Raw genomic sequence first — 24,733 nt, 5'->3', positions numbered from 1 at the left:
GGTTTGGAAGGGGAAGGATTTGGATATCACATCTCGTGTTATAGGAAGGATCTCAGGTTTGGTATTAGAAGAATTGAGATATCACATCTCATGCTATCGGAAGGATCTCAGGTTTGGTATTAGAAGCATTGAGATATCACATCTCATGCTCTCAGAAGGGTCTCAGGATTGGAATGGGAAGGAGTTGTATATCACATCTCATGTTATAGGAAGGGTCTCAGGATTGGAATGGGAAGGAGTTGGATATCACATCTCATGCTATAGGAAGGTTCTCAGGTTTGGTATAAGCATTGAGATATCACATCTCATGCTATAGGAAGGGTCTCAGGATTGGAATGGGAAGGAGATGGATATCACATCTCATGCTAAAGGGAGGGTCTCAGGTTTGGAAGGGGAAGGATTTGGATATCACATCTCATGTCATAGGAAGGATCTCAGGTTTGGTATTAGAAGCATTGAGATACATCTCATGCTAACGGAAGGGTATCAGGATTGGATTTGGAAGTAGTTGGATATCCCATCTCATGCTATAGGAAGGGTCTCAGGTTGGAATGGGAAGGTGTTGGGTATCACATCTCATGTTATAGGAAGGGTCTCAGGATTGAAATGGGAAATACTTCAATATCACATCTCATGCTATAGGAAGGCTCTCAGGTTTGGAAGGGGAAGGAGTTGGATATCACATTTCCCATCTCATGCTATAGGAAGGGTCTTAGGTTTGGTATTAGAAGCATTGAGATATCACATCTCATGCTACAGGAAGGGTCTCAGGATTGAAATGGGAAGGAGTTGGATATCACATCTCATGCCATAGGAAGGGTCTCAGGTTTGGTGTAAGCATTGAGATATCGCATCTCTGCTATCGGAAGGGTCTCAGGATTGGAATGGGAAGGAGCTGGATATCACATCTCATGCTAAAGGAAGGGTCTCAGGTTTGGAAGTGGAAGGAGTAGGATATCACATTTCATGTTAGAGGTAGGATCTCAGGTTTGGTATTAGAGGCATTGAGATATCACATCTCATGCTATCAGAAGGCTCTCAGGATTGGAATGGGAAGGAGTTGGATATCACATCTCATGCCAAAGGGAGGGTCTCAGGTTTGGAAGGGGAAGTATTTGGATATCACATCTCGTGTTATAGGAAGGATCTCAGGTTTGGTATTAGAAGAATTGAGATATCACATCTCATGTTATCGGAAGGATCTCAGGTTTGGTATTAGAAGCATTGAGATATAACATCTCATGCTATCACAAGGGTCTCAGGATTGGAATGGGAAGGAGTTGGATATCCCATCTCATGCTATAGGAAGGGTCTCAGGTTGGAATGGGAAGGAGTTGGATATCACATCTCATGCCATAGGAAGGATCTCAGGTTTGGTATTAGAAGCATTGAGACATCACATCTCATGTTATAGGAAGGGTCTCAGGATTGGAATGGGAAGGAGTTGGATATCACATCTCATGCTATAGGTAGGGTCTCAGGTTTGGTATAAGCATTGAGATATCACATCTCATGCTATAGGAAGGGTCTCAGGATTGGAATGGGAAGTATTTGGATATCACATCTCATGTTATAGGAAGGAAATCAGGTTTGGTATTAGAAGCATTGAGATATCACATCTCATGCTAAAGGGAGGGTTGCAGGTTTGTAAGGGGAAGGATTTGGATATCACATCTCATGTTATAGGAAGGATCTCAGGTTTGGTATTAGAAGCTTTGAGATATAACATCTCATGCTATAGGAAGGCTCTCAGGATTGGAATGGGAAGGAGTTGGATATCACATCTCATGCTATAGGAAGGCTCTCAGGATTGGAATGGGAAGGAGTTGGATATCACATCTCATGCCATAGGAAGGATCTCAGGTCTGGTATTAGAAGCATTGAGACATCACATCTCATGTTATAGGAAGGGTCTCAGGATTGGAATGGGAAGGTGTTGGATATCACATCTCATGCTATAGGAAGGGTCTCAGGTTTGATATAAGCATTGAGATATCACATCTCATGCTATAGGAAGGGTCTCAGGATTGGAATGGGAAGTAGTTGGATATCACATCTCATGCTATAGGGAGGGTCTCACGTTTGGAAAGGGAAGGAGTAGGATATCACATTTCATGTTAGAGGTAGGATCTCAGGTTTGGTATTAGAGGCATTGAGATATCACATCTCATGCTATCAGAAGGGTCTCAGGATTGGAATGGGAAGGAGTTGGATATCACATCTCATGCTAAAGGGAGGGTCTCAGGTTTGGAAGGGGAAGGATTTTGATATCACATCTCATGTTATAGGAAGGAAATCAGGTTTGGTATTAGAAGCATTGAGATATCGCATCTCATGGTGTAGGAAGGGTTTCAGGATTGGAATGGGAAGGAGTTGGATATCACATCTCATGATAAAGAAAGGGTCTAAGGTTTGGAAGCGGAAGGATTTGGATATCTCATCTCATGTTATAGGAAGGTTCTCAGGATTGGAATTGGAAGGAGTTTGATATCACATCTCATGCAATAGTATGGGTCTCAGGTTTGGTAGAAGCATTGAGATATCAAGTCTCATGGTATAGGAAGGGTCTCAGAATTGGAATGGGAAGGAGTTGGATATCACATCTCAAGATATAGGAAGGGTCTCAGGTTTGGTAGAAGCATTGGGATATCACATCTCATGCTATCGGAAGGGTATCAGGATTGGATTTGGAAGTAGTTGGATATCCCATCTCATGCTATAGGAAGGGTCTCAGGTTGGAATGGGAAGGAGTTGGATATCACATCTCATGTTATAGGAAGGGTCTCAGGATTGGAATGGGAAGGACTTCGATATCACATCTCATGTTATAGGAAGGCTCTCAGGTTTGGAAGGGGAAGGAGTTGGATATCACATTTCATGTTAGATGTAGGATAACAGGTTTGGTATTAGAGGCATTGAGACATCACATCTCATGCTATCAGAAGGGTCTAAGGATTGGAATGGGAAGGAGTTGGATATCACATCTCACGCTAAAGGGAGGGTCTCTGGTTTGGAAGGGGAAGGATTTGGATATCACATCTCATGTTATAGGAAGGATCTCAGGATTGGATTGGGAAGGAGTTTGATATCAAATCTCATGCCATAGGAAGGGTCTCAGGTTTGGTATTAGAAGCATTGAGATATCACATCTCATGCTATAGGAAGTGTCTGAGGATTGGAATGGGAAGGAGTCGGATATCACATCTCATGCTATAGGAAGGGTCTCAGGTTTGGTAGAAGCATTGAGATATCACATCTCATGCTATAGGAAGAGTCTCAGGATTGGAATGGGAAGGAGTTGGATATCACATCTCATGCTATAGGATGGCTCTCAGGTTTGGAAGGGGAAGGAGTTGGATATCACATTTCATGTTAGAGGTAGGATCTCAGGTTTGGTATTAGAGGCATTGAGACATCACATCTCATGCTATCAGAAGGGTCTCAGGATTGGAATGGGAAGGAGTTGGATATCACATCTCACGCTAAAGGGAGGGTCTCAGGTTTGGAAGGGGAAGGATTTGGATATCACATCTCATGTTATAGGAAGGATCTCAGGTTTGGTATTAGAAGCATTGAGATATCACATCTCATGCTATAGTAAGGGTCTCAGGATTGGAATGGGAAGGAGTTGGATATCACATCTCATGCTAAAGGAAGGGTGTCAGGTTTGGTAGAAGCATTGAGATATCCCATCTCATGCTATAGGAGGGGTCTCAGGATTGGAATGGGAAGGAGTTGGATATCACATCTCATGCCATAGGAAGGGTCTCAGGTTTGGTATAAGCATTGAGATATCACATCTCTGCTATCCGAAGGGTCTCAGGATTGGAATGGGAAGGACTTAGATATCACATCTCATGCTATAGGGAGGGTCTCAGTTTTGTTATTAGAAGCATTGAGATATCACATCTCATGCTATCGGAAGGGTCTCAGGATTGGAATGAGAAGGAGCTGGATATCACATCTCATGCTATCGGAAGGGTCTCAGGATTGGAATGAGAAGGAGCTGGATATCACATCTCATGCTAAAGGAAGGGTCTCAGGTTTGGAAGGGGAAGGATTTGGATATCACATCTCATGTTATAGGATGGGTCTCAGGTTTGGTATTAGAAGCATTCAGATATCACATCTCATGGTGTAGGAAGGGTTTCAGGATTGGAATGGGAAGGAGTTGGATATCACATCTCATGATAAAGAAAGGGTCTAAGGTTTGGAAGGGGAAGGATTTGGATATCTCATCTCATGTTATAGGAAGGTTCTCAGGATTGGAATTGGAAGGAGTTTGATATCACATCTCATGCAATAGTATGGGTCTCAGGTTTAGTAGAAGCATTGAGATATCAAGTCTCATGGTATAGGAAGGGTCTCAGAATTGGAATGGGAAGGAGTTGGATATCACATCTCAAGCTATAGGAAGGGTCTCAAGATTGGAATGGGAAGGAGTTTGATATCACATCTGATGTCATAGTATGGGTCTCAGGTTTGGTAGAGGCATTGGGATATCACATCTCATGCAATCGGAAGGGTATCAGGATTGGATTTGGAAGGAGTTGGATATCCAATCTCATGCTATAGGAAGGGTCTCCGGTTGGAATCAGAAGGAGTTGGATATCACATCTCATGTTATAGGAAGGGTCTCCGGATTGGAATGAGAAGGACTTGGATATCACATCTCATGCTATAGGAAGGCTCTCAGGATTGGAAAGGGAAGGAGTTGGATATCACATTTCATGTTAGAGGTAGGATCTCAGGTTTGGTATTAGAGGCATTGAGATATCACATCTCATGCTATCAGAAGGGTCTCAGGATTGGAATGGGAACGAGTTGGATATCACATCTCATGCTAAAGGGAAGGTCTCAGGTTTGGAAGGAGAAGGATTTGGATATCACATCTCATGTTATAGGAAGGATCTCAGGTTTGGTATTAGAAGCATTGAGATATCACATCTCATGCTATCGGAAGGATCTCAGGTTTGGTATTAGAGGCATTGAGATATCACATCTCATGCTATCGGAAGGGTCTCAGGTTTGGAACGGGAAGGATTTGGATATCACATCTCATGTTATAGGAAGGATCTCAGGTTTGGTATTAGAAGCATTGAGATATCACATCTCATGCTATCGGAAGGATCTCAGGTTTGGTATTAGAGACATTGAGATATCACATCTCTGCTATCGGAAGGGTCTCAGGTTTGGAATGGGAAGGAGTTGGATATCCCATTTCATGTTATAGGAAGGGTCTCAGGATTGGAATGGGAAGGTGTTGGATATCACATCTCATGCTATAGGAAGGGTCTCAGGTTTGGTATAAGCATTGAGATATCACATCTCATGCTATAGGAAGGGTCTCAGGATTGGAATGGGAAGGAGTTGGATATCACATCTCAAGCTATAGGAAGGGTCTCGAGATTGGAATGGGAAGCAGTTTTATATCACATCTGATGTCATAGTATTGGTGTCAGGTTTTGTAGAAGCATTGGGATATCACATCTCATGCTATCGGAAGGGTATCAGGATTGGATTTGGAAGGAGTTGGATATCACATCTCATGCTAAAGGGAGGGTCTCAGGTTTGGAAGGGGAAGGATTTGGATATCACATCTCATGTTATAGGAAGGATCTCAGGTTTGGTATTAGAAGCATTGAGATATCACATCTCATGCTATAGTAAGGGTCTCAGGATTGGAATGGGAAGTATTTGGATATCACATCTCATGATATAGGGAGGGTCTCACGTTTGGAAAGGGAAGGAGTAGGATATCACATTTCATGTTAGAGGTAGGATCTCAGGTTTGGTATTAGAGGCATTGAGATATCACATCTCATGCTATCAGAAGGGTCTCAGGATTGGAATGGGAAGGAGTTGGATATCACATCTCATGCTAAAGGGAGGGTCTCAGGTTTGGAAGGGGAAGGATTTTGATATCACATCTCATGTTATAGGAAGGAAATAAGGTTTGGTATTAGAAGCATTGAGATATCACATCTCATGCTAAAGGGAGGGTCTCAGGTTTGGAAGGGGAAGGATTTGGATATCACATCTCATGTTATAGGAAGGATCTCAGGTTTGGTATTAGAAGCTTTGAGATATCACATCTCATGCTATAGGAAGGCTCTCAGGATAAGAATGGGAAGGAGTTGGATATCACATCTCATGCTATAGGAAGGCTCTCAGGATTGGAATGGGAAGGAGTTGGATATCACATCTCATGCCATAGGAAGGATCTCAGGTCTGGTATTAGAAGCATTGAGACATCACATCTCATGTTATAGGAAGGGTCTCCGGATTGGAATGGGAAGGAGTTGGATATCACATCTCATGCTATAGGAAGGGTCTCAGGTTTGGTATAAGCATTGAGATATCACATCTCATGCTATAGGAAGGGTCTCAGGATTGGAATGGGAAGTAGTTGGATATCACATCTCATGCTATAGGGAGGGTCTCACGTTTGGAAAGGGAAGGAGTAGGATATCACATTTCATGTTAGAGGTAGGATCTCAGGTTTGGTATTAGAGGCATTGAGATATCACATCTCATGCTATCAGAAGGGTCTCAGGATGGGAATGGGAAGGAGTTGGATATCACATCTCATGCTAAAGGGAGGGTCTCAGGTTTGGAAGGGGAAGGATTTTGATATCACATCTCATGTTATAGGAAGGAAATCAGGTTTGGTATTAGAAGCATTGAGATATCGCATCTCATGCTATCGGAAGGATCTCAGGTTTGGTATTAGAGGCATTGAGATATCACATCTCATGCTATCGAAAGGGTATCAGGATTGGATTTGGAAGTAGTTGGATATCCCATCTCATGCTATAGGAAGGGTCTCAGGTTGGAATGGGAAGGAGTTGGATATCACATCTCATGTTATAGGAAGGGTCTCAGGATTGGAATGGGAAATACTTTGATATCACATCTCATGCTATAGGAAGGCTCTCAGGTTTGGAAGGGGAAGGAGTTGGATATCACATTTCATGTTAGAGGTAGGATCTCAGGTTTGTTAGAGGCATTGAGATATCACATCTCATGCTATCAGAAGGGTCTCAGGATTGGAATGGGAAGGAGTTGGATATCACATCTCATGCCAAAGGGAGGGTCTCAGGTTTGGAAGGGGAAGGATTTGGATATCACATCTCGTGTTATAGGAAGGATCTCAGGTTTGGTATTAGAAGAATTGAGATATCACATCTCATGCTATCGGAAGGATCTCAGGTTTGGTATTAGAAGCATTGAGATATCACATCTCATGCTCTCAGAAGGGTCTCAGGATTGGAATGGGAAGGAGTTGTATATCACATCTCATGTTATAGGAAGGGTCTCAGGATTGGAATGGGAAGGAGTTGGATATCACATCTCATGCTATAGGAAGGTTCTCAGGTTTGGTATAAGCATTGAGATATCACATCTCATGCTATAGGAAGGGTCTCAGGATTGGAATGGGAAGGAGATGGATATCACATCTCATGCTAAAGGGAGGGTCTCAGGTTTGGAAGGGGAAGGATTTGGATATCACATCTCATGTCATAGGAAGGATCTCAGGTTTGGTATTAGAAGCATTGAGATACATCTCATGCTAACGGAAGGGTATCAGGATTGGATTTGGAAGTAGTTGGATATCCCATCTCATGCTATAGGAAGGGTCTCAGGTTGGAATGGGAAGGTGTTGGGTATCACATCTCATGTTATAGGAAGGGTCTCAGGATTGAAATGGGAAATACTTCAATATCACATCTCATGCTATAGGAAGGCTCTCAGGTTTGGAAGGGGAAGGAGTTGGATATCACATTTCCCATCTCATGCTATAGGAAGGGTCTTAGGTTTGGTATTAGAAGCATTGAGATATCACATCTCATGCTACAGGAAGGGTCTCAGGATTGAAATGGGAAGGAGTTGGATATCACATCTCATGCCATAGGAAGGGTCTCAGGTTTGGTGTAAGCATTGAGATATCGCATCTCTGCTATCGGAAGGGTCTCAGGATTGGAATGGGAAGGAGCTGGATATCACATCTCATGCTAAAGGAAGGGTCTCAGGTTTGGAAGTGGAAGGAGTAGGATATCACATTTCATGTTAGAGGTAGGATCTCAGGTTTGGTATTAGAGGCATTGAGATATCACATCTCATGCTATCAGAAGGCTCTCAGGATTGGAATGGGAAGGAGTTGGATATCACATCTCATGCCAAAGGGAGGGTCTCAGGTTTGGAAGGGGAAGTATTTGGATATCACATCTCGTGTTATAGGAAGGATCTCAGGTTTGGTATTAGAAGAATTGAGATATCACATCTCATGTTATCGGAAGGATCTCAGGTTTGGTATTAGAAGCATTGAGATATAACATCTCATGCTATCACAAGGGTCTCAGGATTGGAATGGGAAGGAGTTGGATATCCCATCTCATGCTATAGGAAGGGTCTCAGGTTGGAATGGGAAGGAGTTGGATATCACATCTCATGCCATAGGAAGGATCTCAGGTTTGGTATTAGAAGCATTGAGACATCACATCTCATGTTATAGGAAGGGTCTCAGGATTGGAATGGGAAGGAGTTGGATATCACATCTCATGCTATAGGTAGGGTCTCAGGTTTGGTATAAGCATTGAGATATCACATCTCATGCTATAGGAAGGGTCTCAGGATTGGAATGGGAAGTATTTGGATATCACATCTCATGTTATAGGAAGGAAATCAGGTTTGGTATTAGAAGCATTGAGATATCACATCTCATGCTAAAGGGAGGGTTGCAGGTTTGTAAGGGGAAGGATTTGGATATCACATCTCATGTTATAGGAAGGATCTCAGGTTTGGTATTAGAAGCTTTGAGATATAACATCTCATGCTATAGGAAGGCTCTCAGGATTGGAATGGGAAGGAGTTGGATATCACATCTCATGCTATAGGAAGGCTCTCAGGATTGGAATGGGAAGGAGTTGGATATCACATCTCATGCCATAGGAAGGATCTCAGGTCTGGTATTAGAAGCATTGAGACATCACATCTCATGTTATAGGAAGGGTCTCAGGATTGGAATGGGAAGGTGTTGGATATCACATCTCATGCTATAGGAAGGGTCTCAGGTTTGATATAAGCATTGAGATATCACATCTCATGCTATAGGAAGGGTCTCAGGATTGGAATGGGAAGTAGTTGGATATCACATCTCATGCTATAGGGAGGGTCTCACGTTTGGAAAGGGAAGGAGTAGGATATCACATTTCATGTTAGAGGTAGGATCTCAGGTTTGGTATTAGAGGCATTGAGATATCACATCTCATGCTATCAGAAGGGTCTCAGGATTGGAATGGGAAGGAGTTGGATATCACATCTCATGCTAAAGGGAGGGTCTCAGGTTTGGAAGGGGAAGGATTTTGATATCACATCTCATGTTATAGGAAGGAAATCAGGTTTGGTATTAGAAGCATTGAGATATCGCATCTCATGGTGTAGGAAGGGTTTCAGGATTGGAATGGGAAGGAGTTGGATATCACATCTCATGATAAAGAAAGGGTCTAAGGTTTGGAAGCGGAAGGATTTGGATATCTCATCTCATGTTATAGGAAGGTTCTCAGGATTGGAATTGGAAGGAGTTTGATATCACATCTCATGCAATAGTATGGGTCTCAGGTTTGGTAGAAGCATTGAGATATCAAGTCTCATGGTATAGGAAGGGTCTCAGAATTGGAATGGGAAGGAGTTGGATATCACATCTCAAGATATAGGAAGGGTCTCAGGTTTGGTAGAAGCATTGGGATATCACATCTCATGCTATCGGAAGGGTATCAGGATTGGATTTGGAAGTAGTTGGATATCCCATCTCATGCTATAGGAAGGGTCTCAGGTTGGAATGGGAAGGAGTTGGATATCACATCTCATGTTATAGGAAGGGTCTCAGGATTGGAATGGGAAGGACTTCGATATCACATCTCATGTTATAGGAAGGCTCTCAGGTTTGGAAGGGGAAGGAGTTGGATATCACATTTCATGTTAGATGTAGGATAACAGGTTTGGTATTAGAGGCATTGAGACATCACATCTCATGCTATCAGAAGGGTCTAAGGATTGGAATGGGAAGGAGTTGGATATCACATCTCACGCTAAAGGGAGGGTCTCTGGTTTGGAAGGGGAAGGATTTGGATATCACATCTCATGTTATAGGAAGGATCTCAGGATTGGATTGGGAAGGAGTTTGATATCAAATCTCATGCCATAGGAAGGGTCTCAGGTTTGGTATTAGAAGCATTGAGATATCACATCTCATGCTATAGGAAGTGTCTGAGGATTGGAATGGGAAGGAGTCGGATATCACATCTCATGCTATAGGAAGGGTCTCAGGTTTGGTAGAAGCATTGAGATATCACATCTCATGCTATAGGAAGAGTCTCAGGATTGGAATGGGAAGGAGTTGGATATCACATCTCATGCTATAGGATGGCTCTCAGGTTTGGAAGGGGAAGGAGTTGGATATCACATTTCATGTTAGAGGTAGGATCTCAGGTTTGGTATTAGAGGCATTGAGACATCACATCTCATGCTATCAGAAGGGTCTCAGGATTGGAATGGGAAGGAGTTGGATATCACATCTCACGCTAAAGGGAGGGTCTCAGGTTTGGAAGGGGAAGGATTTGGATATCACATCTCATGTTATAGGAAGGATCTCAGGTTTGGTATTAGAAGCATTGAGATATCACATCTCATGCTATAGTAAGGGTCTCAGGATTGGAATGGGAAGGAGTTGGATATCACATCTCATGCTAAAGGAAGGGTGTCAGGTTTGGTAGAAGCATTGAGATATCCCATCTCATGCTATAGGAGGGGTCTCAGGATTGGAATGGGAAGGAGTTGGATATCACATCTCATGCCATAGGAAGGGTCTCAGGTTTGGTATAAGCATTGAGATATCACATCTCTGCTATCCGAAGGGTCTCAGGATTGGAATGGGAAGGACTTAGATATCACATCTCATGCTATAGGGAGGGTCTCAGTTTTGTTATTAGAAGCATTGAGATATCACATCTCATGCTATCGGAAGGGTCTCAGGATTGGAATGAGAAGGAGCTGGATATCACATCTCATGCTATCGGAAGGGTCTCAGGATTGGAATGAGAAGGAGCTGGATATCACATCTCATGCTAAAGGAAGGGTCTCAGGTTTGGAAGGGGAAGGATTTGGATATCACATCTCATGTTATAGGATGGGTCTCAGGTTTGGTATTAGAAGCATTCAGATATCACATCTCATGGTGTAGGAAGGGTTTCAGGATTGGAATGGGAAGGAGTTGGATATCACATCTCATGATAAAGAAAGGGTCTAAGGTTTGGAAGGGGAAGGATTTGGATATCTCATCTCATGTTATAGGAAGGTTCTCAGGATTGGAATTGGAAGGAGTTTGATATCACATCTCATGCAATAGTATGGGTCTCAGGTTTAGTAGAAGCATTGAGATATCAAGTCTCATGGTATAGGAAGGGTCTCAGAATTGGAATGGGAAGGAGTTGGATATCACATCTCAAGCTATAGGAAGGGTCTCAAGATTGGAATGGGAAGGAGTTTGATATCACATCTGATGTCATAGTATGGGTCTCAGGTTTGGTAGAGGCATTGGGATATCACATCTCATGCAATCGGAAGGGTATCAGGATTGGATTTGGAAGGAGTTGGATATCCAATCTCATGCTATAGGAAGGGTCTCCGGTTGGAATCAGAAGGAGTTGGATATCACATCTCATGTTATAGGAAGGGTCTCCGGATTGGAATGAGAAGGACTTGGATATCACATCTCATGCTATAGGAAGGCTCTCAGGATTGGAAAGGGAAGGAGTTGGATATCACATTTCATGTTAGAGGTAGGATCTCAGGTTTGGTATTAGAGGCATTGAGATATCACATCTCATGCTATCAGAAGGGTCTCAGGATTGGAATGGGAACGAGTTGGATATCACATCTCATGCTAAAAGGAAGGTCTCAGGTTTGGAAGGAGAAGGATTTGGATATCACATCTCATGTTATAGGAAGGATCTCAGGTTTGGTATTAGAAGCATTGAGATATCACATCTCATGCTATCGGAAGGATCTCAGGTTTGGTATTAGAGGCATTGAGATATCACATCTCATGCTATCGGAAGGGTCTCAGGTTTGGAACGGGAAGGATTTGGATATCACATCTCATGTTATAGGAAGGATCTCAGGTTTGGTATTAGAAGCATTGAGATATCACATCTCATGCTATCGGAAGGATCTCAGGTTTGGTATTAGAGACATTGAGATATCACATCTCTGCTATCGGAAGGGTCTCAGGTTTGGAATGGGAAGGAGTTGGATATCCCATTTCATGTTATAGGAAGGGTCTCAGGATTGGAATGGGAAGGTGTTGGATATCACATCTCATGCTATAGGAAGGGTCTCAGGTTTGGTATAAGCATTGAGATATCACATCTCATGCTATAGGAAGGGTCTCAGGATTGGAATGGGAAGGAGTTGGATATCACATCTCAAGCTATAGGAAGGGTCTCGAGATTGGAATGGGAAGCAGTTTTATATCACATCTGATGTCATAGTATTGGTGTCAGGTTTTGTAGAAGCATTGGGATATCACATCTCATGCTATCGGAAGGGTATCAGGATTGGATTTGGAAGGAGTTGGATATCACATCTCATGCTAAAGGGAGGGTCTCAGGTTTGGAAGGGGAAGGATTTGGATATCACATCTCATGTTATAGGAAGGATCTCAGGTTTGGTATTAGAAGCATTGAGATATCACATCTCATGCTATAGTAAGGGTCTCAGGATTGGAATGGGAAGGAGTTGGATATCACATCTCATGCTAAAGGAAGGGTGTCAGGTTTGGTAGAAGCATTGAGATATCCCATCTCATGCTATAGGAGGGGTCTCAGGATTGGAATGGGAAGGACTTAGATATCACATCTCATGCTATAGGGAGGGTCTCAGTTTTGTTATTAGAAGCATTGAGATATCACATCTCATGCTATCGGAAGGGTCTCAGGATTGGAATGAGAAGGAGCTGGATATCACATCTCATGCTAAAGGAAGGCTCTCAGGTTTGGAAGGGGAAGGATTTGGATATCACATCTCATGTTATAGGATGTGTCTCAGGTTTGGTATTAGAAGCATTCAGATATCACATCTCATGGTGTAGGAAGGGTTTCAGGATTGGAATGGGAAGGAGTTGGATATCACATCTCATGATAAAGAAAGGGTCTTAGGTTTGGAAGCGGAAGGATTTGGATATCTCATCTCATGTTATAGGAAGGTTCTCAGGATTGGAATTGGAAGGAGTTTGATATCACATCTCATGCAATAGTATGGGTCTCAGGTTTGGTAGAAGCATTGAGATATCAAGTCTCATGGTATAGGAAGGGTCTCAGAATTGGAATGGGAAGGAGTTGGATATCACATCTCAAGATATAGGAAGGGTCTCAAGATTGGAATGGGAAGGAGTTTGATATCACATTTGATGTCATAGTATGGGTCTCAGGTTTGGAAAGGGAAGGAGTTGGATATCACATTTCATGTTAGAGGTAGGATCTCAGGTTTGGTATTAGAGGCATTGAGATATCACATCTCATGCTATCAGAAGGGTCTCAGGATTGGAATGGGAACGAGTTGGATATCACATCTCATGCTAAAGGGAAGGTCTCAGGTTTGGAAGGGGAAGGATTTGGATATCACATCTCATGTTATAGGAAGGATTTCAGGTTTGGTATTAGAAGCATTGAGATATCACATCTCATGCTATCGGAAGGATCTCAGATTTGGTATTAGAAGCATTGAGATATCACATCTCATGCTATCGGAAGGGTCTCAGTTTTGGAACGGGAAGGATTTGGATATCACATCTCATGTTATAGGAAGGATCTCAGGTTTGGTATTAGAAGCATTGAGATATCACATCTCATGCTATCGGAAGGATCTCAGGTTTGGTATTAGAGACATTGAGATATCACATCTCTGCTATCGGAAGGGTCTCAGGTTTGGAATGGGAAGGAGTTGGATATCCCATTTCATGTTATAGGAAGGGTCTCAGGTTTGGTATAAGAATTGAGATATCACATCTCTGCTATCAAAAGTGTCTCAGGATTGGGATGGGAAGGAGTTGGATATCACATCTCATGCTATAGGACAGGTCTCAGGTTTGGTATTAGAAGCATTGAGATATCACATCACATGCTGTAGGAAGGGTCTCCGGTTTGGCATGGGAAGGAATTGGATATCACATCTCATGTCATAGGAAGGATCACAGGTTTGCTATTAGAAGCATTGAGATATCACATCTCATGCTATAGGAATGGTCTCAGGATTGGAATGGGAAGGAGATGGATATCACATTCTTGCTATAGGAAGGGTCTCATGTTTGGAATGGGAAGGAGTTGGATACCACATCTCATGTTAGAGGAAGGGTCTCAGGGTTGGTATAAGCATTGAGATATCACATCTCTGCTATCGGAAGTGTCTCAGGATTGAAATGGAAGGAGTTGGATATCCCATCTCATGTTATAGGGCGGGTCTCAGGTTTGGTATTAGAATCATTGAGATATCACATCTCATGCTGTAGGAAGGGTCTAAGGATTGGAATGGGAAGGACTTGGATATCACATCCCATGCTATAGGTAGGCTCTCAGGTTTGGAAAGGGAAGGAGTTGGATATCACATTTCATGTTAGAAAATGGATCTCATGTTTGGTATTAGAGGCATTGAGATATCACATCTCATGCTATAGGAAGGGTCTCAGGATTGGAATGGGAAGGATTTGGATATCACATCTCATGCTATAGGAAGGGTCTCAGGTTTGGTATAAGCATTGAGATATCACATCTCATGCTATAGGAAGGGTCTCAGGATTGGAATGGGAAGGAGTTGGATATCACATCTCATGTTATAGGACGGGTCTCGGGTTTGTTATTAGAATCATTGAGATATCACATCTCATGCTGTAGGAAGGGTCTCAGGATTGGAATGGGAAGGAGTTGGATATCACATCTCATGCTATAGGATGGCTCTCAGGTTTGGAAGGGGAAGGAGTTGGATATCACATTTCATGTTAGAGGTAGGATCTCAGGTTTGGTATTAGAGGCATTGAGACATCACATCTCATGCTATCAGAAGGGTCTCAGGATTGGAATGGGAAGGAGTTGGATATCACATCTCACGCTAAAGGGAGGGTCTCAGGTTTGGAAGGGGAAGGATTTGGATATCACATCTCATGTTATAGGAAGGATCTCAGGTTTGGTATTAGAAGCATTGAGATATCACATCTCATGCTATAGTAAGGGTCTCAGGATTGGAATGGGAAGGAGTTGGATATCACATCTCATGCTAAAGGAAGGGTGTCAGGTTTGGTAGAAGCATTGAGATATCCCATCTCATGCTATAGGAGGGGTCTCAGGATTGGAATGGGAAGGAGTTGGATATCACATCTCATGCCATAGGAAGGGTCTCAGGTTTGGTATAAGCATTGAGATATCACATCTCTGCTATCCGAAGGGTCTCAGGATTGGAATGGGAAGGACTTAGATATCACATCTCATGCTATAGGGAGGGTCTCAGTTTTGTTATTAGAAGCATTGAGATATCACATCTCATGCTATCGGAAGGGTCTCAGGATTGGAATGAGAAGGAGCTGGATATCACATCTCATGCTATCGGAAGGGTCTCAGGATTGGAATGAGAAGGAGCTGGATATCACATCTCATGCTAAAGGAAGGGTCTCAGGTTTGGAAGGGGAAGGATTTGGATATCACATCTCATGTTATAGGATGGGTCTCAGGTTTGGTATTAGAAGCATTCAGATATCACATCTCATGGTGTAGGAAGGGTTTCAGGATTGGAATGGGAAGGAGTTGGATATCACATCTCATGATAAAGAAAGGGTCTAAGGTTTGGAAGGGGAAGGATTTGGATATCTCATCTCATGTTATAGGAAGGTTCTCAGGATTGGAATTGGAAGGAGTTTGATATCACATCTCATGCAATAGTATGGGTCTCAGGTTTAGTAGAAGCATTGAGATATCAAGTCTCATGGTATAGGAAGGGTCTCAGAATTGGAATGGGAAGGAGTTGGATATCACATCTCAAGCTATAGGAAGGGTCTCAAGATTGGAATGGGAAGGAGTTTGATATCACATCTGATGTCATAGTATGGGTCTCAGGTTTGGTAGAGGCATTGGGATATCACATCTCATGCAATCGGAAGGGTATCAGGATTGGATTTGGAAGGAGTTGGATATCCAATCTCATGCTATAGGAAGGGTCTCCGGTTGGAATCAGAAGGAGTTGGATATCACATCTCATGTTATAGGAAGGGTCTCCGGATTGGAATGAGAAGGACTTGGATATCACATCTCATGCTATAGGAAGGCTCTCAGGATTGGAAAGGGAAGGAGTTGGATATCACATTTCATGTTAGAGGTAGGATCTCAGGTTTGGTATTAGAGGCATTGAGATATCACATCTCATGCTATCAGAAGGGTCTCAGGATTGGAATGGGAACGAGTTGGATATCACATCTCATGCTAAAGGGAAGGTCTCAGGTTTGGAAGGAGAAGGATTTGGATATCACATCTCATGTTATAGGAAGGATCTCAGGTTTGGTATTAGAAGCATTGAGATATCACATCTCATGCTATCGGAAGGATCTCAGGTTTGGTATTAGAGGCATTGAGATATCACATCTCATGCTATCGGAAGGGTCTCAGGTTTGGAACGGGAAGGATTTGGATATCACATCTCATGTTATAGGAAGGATCTCAGGTTTGGTATTAGAAGCATTGAGATATCACATCTCATGCTATCGGAAGGATCTCAGGTTTGGTATTAGAGACATTGAGATATCACATCTCTGCTATCGGAAGGGTCTCAGGTTTGGAATGGGAAGGAGTTGGATATCCCATTTCATGTTATAGGAAGGGTCTCAGGATTGGAATGGGAAGGTGTTGGATATCACATCTCATGCTATAGGAAGGGTCTCAGGTTTGGTATAAGCATTGAGATATCACATCTCATGCTATAGGAAGGGTCTCAGGATTGGAATGGGAAGGAGTTGGATATCACATCTCAAGCTATAGGAAGGGTCTCGAGATTGGAATGGGAAGCAGTTTTATATCACATCTGATGTCATAGTATTGGTGTCAGGTTTTGTAGAAGCATTGGGATATCACATCTCATGCTATCGGAAGGGTATCAGGATTGGATTTGGAAGGAGTTGGATATCACATCTCATGCTAAAGGGAGGGTCTCAGGTTTGGAAGGGGAAGGATTTGGATATCACATCTCATGTTATAGGAAGGATCTCAGGTTTGGTATTAGAAGCATTGAGATATCACATCTCATGCTATAGTAAGGGTCTCAGGATTGGAATGGGAAGGAGTTGGATATCACATCTCATGCTAAAGGAAGGGTGTCAGGTTTGGTAGAAGCATTGAGATATCCCATCTCATGCTATAGGAGGGGTCTCAGGATTGGAATGGGAAGGACTTAGATATCACATCTCATGCTATAGGGAGGGTCTCAGTTTTGTTATTAGAAGCATTGAGATATCACATCTCATGCTATCGGAAGGGTCTCAGGATTGGAATGAGAAGGAGCTGGATATCACATCTCATGCTAAAGGAAGGCTCTCAGGTTTGGAAGGGGAAGGATTTGGATATCACATCTCATGTTATAGGATGTGTCTCAGGTTTGGTATTAGAAGCATTCAGATATCACATCTCATGGTGTAGGAAGGGTTTCAGGATTGGAATGGGAAGGAGTTGGATATCACATCTCATGATAAAGAAAGGGTCTTAGGTTTGGAAGCGGAAGGATTTGGATATCTCATCTCATGTTATAGGAAGGTTCTCAGGATTGGAATTGGAAGGAGTTTGATATCACATCTCATGCAATAGTATGGGTCTCAGGTTTGGTAGAAGCATTGAGATATCAAGTCTCATGGTATAGGAAGGGTCTCAGAATTGGAATGGGAAGGAGTTGGATATCACATCTCAAGATATAGGAAGGGTCTCAAGATTGGAATGGGAAGGAGTTTGATATCACATTTGATGTCATAGTATGGGTCTCAGGTTTGGAAAGGGAAGGAGTTGGATATCACATTTCATGTTAGAGGTAGGATCTCAGGTTTGGTATTAGAGGCATTGAGATATCACATCTCATGCTATCAGAAGGGTCTCAGGATTGGAATGGGAACGAGTTGGATATCACATCTCATGCTAAAGGGAAGGTCTCAGGTTTGGAAGGGGAAGGATTTGGATATCACATCTCATGTTATAGGAAGGATTTCAGGTTTGGTATTAGAAGCATTGAGATATCACATCTCATGCTATCGGAAGGATCTCAGATTTGGTATTAGAAGCATTGAGATATCACATCTCATGCTATCGGAAGGGTCTCAGTTTTGGAACGGGAAGGATTTGGATATCACATCTCATGTTATAGGAAGGATCTCAGGTTTGGTATTAGAAGCATTGAGATATCACATCTCATGCTATCGGAAGGATCTCAGGTTTGGTATTAGAGACATTGAGATATCACATCTCTGCTATCGGAAGGGTCTCAGGTTTGGAATGGGAAGGAGTTGGATATCCCATTTCATGTTATAGGAAGGGTCTCAGGTTTGGTATAAGAATTGAGATATCACATCTCTGCTATCAAAAGTGTCTCAGGATTGGGATGGGAAGGAGTTGGATATCACATCTCATGCTATAGGACAGGTCTCAGGTTTGGTATTAGAAGCATTGAGATATCACATCACATGCTGTAGGAAGGGTCTCCGGTTTGGCATGGGAAGGAATTGGATATCACATCTCATGTCATAGGAAGGATCACAGGTTTGCTATTAGAAGCATTGAGATATCACATCTCATGCTATAGGAATGGTCTCAGGATTGGAATGGGAAGGAGATGGATATCACATTCTTGCTATAGGAAGGGTCTCATGTTTGGAATGGGAAGGAGTTGGATACCACATCTCATGTTAGAGGAAGGGTCTCAGGGTTGGTATAAGCATTGAGATATCACATCTCTGCTATCGGAAGTGTCTCAGGATTGAAATGGAAGGAGTTGGATATCCCATCTCATGTTATAGGGCGGGTCTCAGGTTTGGTATTAGAATCATTGAGATATCACATCTCATGCTGTAGGAAGGGTCTAAGGATTGGAATGGGAAGGACTTGGATATCACATCCCATGCTATAGGTAGGCTCTCAGGTTTGGAAAGGGAAGGAGTTGGATATCACATTTCATGTTAGAAAATGGATCTCATGTTTGGTATTAGAGGCATTGAGATATCACATCTCATGCTATAGGAAGGGTCTCAGGATTGGAATGGGAAGGATTTGGATATCACATCTCATGCTATAGGAAGGGTCTCAGGTTTGGTATAAGCATTGAGATATCACATCTCATGCTATAGGAAGGGTCTCAGGATTGGAATGGGAAGGAGTTGGATATCACATCTCATGTTATAGGACGGGTCTCGGGTTTGTTATTAGAATCATTGAGATATCACATCTCATGCTGTAGGAAGGGTCTCAGGATTGGAATGGGAAGGAGTTGGATATCACATCTCATGCCAAAGGGAGGGTCTCAGGTTTGGAAGGGGAAGGATTTTGATATGACATCTCGTGTTATAGGAAGGATCTCAGATTTGGTATTACAAGCATTGAGACATCACATCTCATGCTATAGGAAGGGTCTCATTTTGGAATGGGAAGGAATGGGATATCACATCTCATGCTATAGGAAGGGTCTCAGGTTTGGTATAAGCATTGAGAAATCACATCTCATGCTATAGGAAGGGTCTCAGGATTGGAATGGGAAGGAGTTGTATATGACATCTCATGCCATAGGAAGGGTCTCAGGTTTGGTATAAGCATTGAGATATCACATCTCTGCTATCGGAAGGGTTTTAGGATTGGAATGGGAAGGAGTTGGATATCCCATATCATGTTATAGGAAGGGTCTCAGTTTTGGTATTAGAAGCATTGAGATATCACATCATGCTATAGGAAGGGTCTCAGGATTGGAATGGGAAGGACTTGGATATCACATCTCATGCTATAGGGAGGGTCTCAAGTTTGATATTAGAAGCATTGAGATAACAACTCTCATGATATGGGAAGGGTCTCAGGATTGGAATGGGAAGGAGTTGGATATCACATCTCATGATAAAGGAAGGGTCTAAGGTTTGGAAGGGGATAGATTTGGATATCAAAACTCATGTTATAGGACGGGTGTCATTTTTGGTATTAGAAGCATTGAGATAGCAAGTCTCCTGGTATAGGAAGGGTCTCAGAATTGGAATGGGAAGGAGTTGGATATCACATCTCAAGCTATAGGAAGGGTCTCGGGATTGGAATGGGAAGGAGTTTGATATCACATCTCATGCCATAGTATGGGTCTCAGGTTTGGTAGAAGCATTGGGATATCACATCTCATGCTATCGGAAGGGTATCAGGATTGGATTTGGAAGTAGTTGGATATCCCATCTCATGCTATAGGAAGGGTCTCAGGTTGGAATGGGAAGGAGTTGGATATCACATCTCATGCTATAGGAAGGGTCTCAGGATTGGAATGGGAAGGACTTCGATATCACATCTCATGTTATAGGAAGGCTCTCAGGTTTGGAAGGGGAAGGAGTTGGATATCACATTTCATGTTAGAGGTAGGATCTCAGGTTTGGTATTAGAGGCATTGAGATATCACATCTCATGCTATCAGAAGGGTCTCAGGATTGGAATGGGAAGGAGTTGGATATCACATCTCATGCCAAAGGGAGGGTCTCAGGTTTGGAAGGGGAAGGAGTTGGATACCACATCTCATATTATAGGAAGGGTCTCAGGGTTGGTATCAGCATTGAGATATCACATCTCTGCTATCGGAAGTGTCTCAGGATTGAAATGGAAGGAGTTGGATATCCCATCTCATGTTATAGGACAGGTCTCAGGTTTGGTATTAGAATCATTGAGATATCACATCTCATGCTGTAGGAAGGGTCTAAGGATTGGAATGGGAAGGACTTGGATATCACATCTCATGCTATAGGTAGGCTCTCAGGTTTGGAAAGGGAAGGAGTTGGATATCACATTTCATGTTAGAGAATGGATCTTATTTTTGGTATTAGAGGCATTGAGATATCACATCTCATGCTTAGGAAGGGTCTCAGGATTGGAATGGGAAGGATTTGGATATCACATCTCATGCTATAGGAAGGGTCTCATGTTTGGTATAAGCATTGAGATATCACATCTCATGCTATAGGAAGGGTCTCAGGATTGGAATGGGAAGGAGTTGGATATCACATCTCATGTTATAGGACGGGTCTCGGGTTTGTTATTAGAATCATTGAGATATCACATCTCATGCTGTAGGAAGGGTCTCAGGATTGGAATGGGAAGGAGTTGGATATCACATCTCATGCCAAAGGGAGGGTCTCAGGTTTGGAAGGGGAAGGATTTTCATATCACATCTCGTGTTATAGGAAGGATCTCAGATTTGGTATTAGAAGCATTCAGACATCACATCTCATGCTATAGGAAGGGTCTCATTTTGGAATGGGAAGGAATGGGATATCACATCTCATGCTATAGGAAGGGTCTCAGGTTTGGTATAAGCATTGAGATATCACATCTCATGCTATAGGAAGGGTCTCAGGATTGGAATGGGAAGGAGTTGTATATGACATCTCATGCCATAGGAAGGTTCTCAGGTTTGGTATAAGCATTGAGATATCACATCTCTGCTATCGGAAGGGTTTTAGGATTGGAATGGGAAGGAGTTGGATATCCCATATCATGTTATAGGAAGGGTCTCAGTTTTGGTATTAGAAGCATTGAGATATCACATCTCATGCTATAGGAAGGGTCTCAGGATTGGAATGGGAAGGACTTGGATATCACATCTCATGCTATAGGGAATGTCTCAAGTTTGATATTAGAAGCATTGAGATAACAAATCTCCTGATATGGGAAGGGTCTCAGGATTGGAATGGGAAGGAGTTGGATATCACATCTCATGATAAAGTAAGGGTCTAAGGTTTGGAAGGGGAAGGATTTGGAAATCACAACTCATGTTATAGGACGGGTGTCAGGTTTGGTATTAGAAGCATTGAGATATCAAGTCTCCTGGAATAGGAAGGGTCTCAGAATTGGAATGGGAAGGAGTTGGATATCACATCTTAAGCTATAGGAAGGGTCTCGGGATTGGAATGGGAAGGAGTTTGATATCACATCTCATGCCATAGTATGGGTCTCAGGTTTGGTAGAAGCATTGGGATATCACATCTCATGCTATCGGAAGGGTATCAGGATTGGATTTGGAAGTAGTTGGATATCCCATCTCATGCTATAGGAAGGGTCTCAGGTTGGAATGGGAAGGAGTTGGATACCACCTCTCATGTTATAGGAAGGGTCTCAGGATTGGAATGGGAAGGACTTCAATATCACATCTCATGTTATAGGAAGGCTCTCAGGTTTGGAAGGGGAAGGAGTTGGATATCACATTTCATGTTAGAGGTAGGATCTCAGGTTTGGTATTAGAGGCATTGAGATATCACATCTCATGCTATCAGAAGGCTCTCAGGATTGGAATGGGAAGGAGTTGGATATCACATCTCATGCCAAAGGGAGGGTCTCAGTTTTGGAAGGGGAAGTATTTGGATATCACATCTCGTGTTATAGGAAGGATCTCAGGTTTGGTATTAGAAGAATTGAGATATCACATCTCATGTTATCGGAAGGATCTCAGGTTTGGTATTAGAAGCATTGAGATATCACATCTCATGCTATCAGAAGGGTTTCAGGATTGGAATGGGAAGGAGTTGGATATCCCATCTCATGCTAAAGGAAGGGTCTCAGGTTGGAATGGGAAGGAGTTGGATATCACATCTCATGCCATAGGAAGGATCTCAGGTTTGGTATTAGAAGCATTGAGACATCACATCTCATGTTATAGGAAGGGTCTCAGGATTGGAATGGGAAGGAGTTGGATATCACATCTCATGCTATAGGAAGGGTCTCAGGTTTGGTATAAGCATTGAGATATCACATCTCATGATATAGGAAGGGTCTCAGGATTGGAATGGGAAGTATTTGGATATCACATCTCATGCTATAGGGAGGGTCTCACGTTTGGAAAGGGAAGGAGTAGGATATCACATTTCATGTTAGAGGTAGGATCTCAGGTTTGGTATTAGAGGCATTGAGATATCACATCTCATGCTATCAGAAGGGTCTCAGGATTGGAATGGGAAGGAGTTGGATATCACATCTCATGCTAAAGGGAGGGTCTCAGGTTTGGAAGGGGAAGGATTTTGATATCACATCTCATGTTATAGGAAGGAAATCAGGTTTGGTATTAGAAGCATTGAGATATCACATCTCATGCTAAAGGGAGGGACTCAGGTTTGGAAGGGGAAGGATTTGGATATCACATCTCATGTTATAGGAAGGATCTCAGGTTTGGTATTAGAAGCTTTGAGATATAACATCTCATGCTATAGGAAGGCTCTCAGGATTGGAATGGGAAGGAGTTGGATATCACATCTCATGCCATAGGAAGGATCTCAGGTCTGGTATTAGAAGCATTGAGACATCACATCTCATGTTATAGGAAGGGTCTCAGGATTGGAATGGAAAGGAGTTGGATATCACATCTCATGCTATAGGAAGGGTCTCAGGTTTGGTATAAGCATTGAGATATCACATCTCATGCTATAGGAAGGGTCTCAGGATTGGAATGGGAAGTAGTTGGATATCACATCTCATGCTATAGGGAGGGTCTCACGTTTGGAAAGGGAAGGAGTAGGATATCACATTTCATGTTAGAGGTAGGATCTCAGGTTTGGTATTAGAGGCATTGAGATATCACATCTCATGCTATCAGAAGGGTCTCAGGATTGGAATGGGAAGGAGTTGGATATCACATCTCATGCTAAAGGGAGGGTCTCAGGTTTGGAAGGGGAAGGATTTTGATATCACATCTCATGTTATAGGAAGGAAATCAGGTTTGGTATTAGAAGCATTGAGATATCGCATCTCATGCTATCGGAAGGATCTCAGGTTTGGTATTAGAGGCATTGAGATATCACATCTCATGCTATCGAAAGGGTATCAGGATTGGATTTGGAAGTAGTTGGATATCCCATCTCATGCTATAGGAAGGGTCTCAGGTTGGAATGGGAAGGAGTTGGATATCACATCTCATGCTATAGGAAGGCTCTCAGGTTGGAAGGAGTTGGATATCACATTTCATGTTAGAGGTAGGATCTCAGGTTTGTTAGAGGCATTGAGATATCACATCTCATGCTAGCAGAAGGGTCTCAGGATTGGAATGGGAAGGAGTTGGATATCACATCTCATGCCAAAGGGAGGGTCTCAGGTTTGGAAGGGGAAGGATTTGGATATCACATTTCGTGTTATAGGAAGGATCTCAGGTTTGGTATTAGAAGAATTGAGATATCACATCTCATGCTATCGGAAGGATCTCAGGTTTGGTATTAGAAGCATTGAGATATCACATCTCATGCTCTCAGAAGGGTCTCAGGATTGGAATGGGAAGGAGTTGGATATCACATCTCATGTTATAGGAAGGGTCTCAGGATTGGAATGGGAAGGAGTTGGATATCACATCTCATGCTATAGGAAGGTTCTGAGGTTTGGTATAAGCATTGAGATATCACATCTCATGCTATAGGAAGGGTCTCAGGATTGGAATGGGAAGGAGTTGGATA

The sequence above is a fragment of the Ambystoma mexicanum genome, chromosome 14, assembly GCF_040938575.1.
Source record: "Ambystoma mexicanum isolate Mex_15411 chromosome 14, UKY_AmexF1_1, whole genome shotgun sequence".
NCBI classification, from domain to species: Eukaryota; Metazoa; Chordata; class Amphibia; order Caudata; family Ambystomatidae; genus Ambystoma; species Ambystoma mexicanum.
Note: the sequence above shows the minus strand (reverse complement) of the source record.